The sequence below is a fragment of the Phaethon lepturus genome, unplaced genomic scaffold (genome assembly GCF_000687285.1).
Source record: "Phaethon lepturus isolate BGI_N335 unplaced genomic scaffold, ASM68728v1 scaffold23229, whole genome shotgun sequence".
Taxonomy (NCBI): Eukaryota; Metazoa; Chordata; class Aves; order Phaethontiformes; family Phaethontidae; genus Phaethon; species Phaethon lepturus.
In genome coordinates this window covers 6692-6932 of record NW_010564503.1, presented here as the reverse complement: position 1 = coordinate 6932, position 241 = coordinate 6692, and positions in this window count along the sequence as shown.

Genomic DNA, 241 nt, shown 5'->3' with positions numbered 1-241 from the left:
GAAAACGCTGGAGGCAGCTGAGCAGAGGAATTCCGGGACCCCAGCAGCTGTGGGAGAGCTCGACGCCGTGACGCCTTCCCAGGAATGTGTTTTCCTTCCTGCTGCTGCGGCACCTGCTAGTAGGTGACACCTCTGTGGCCCTGTCCTACGGCCCCAGAGCCACGTCCTATGGCTGCTGGGGTGGGCCTCCCCAGGGCACCCTGGCAAGAGGGTGGTTGCGAGTTCTGCGGCCACCCCCCGC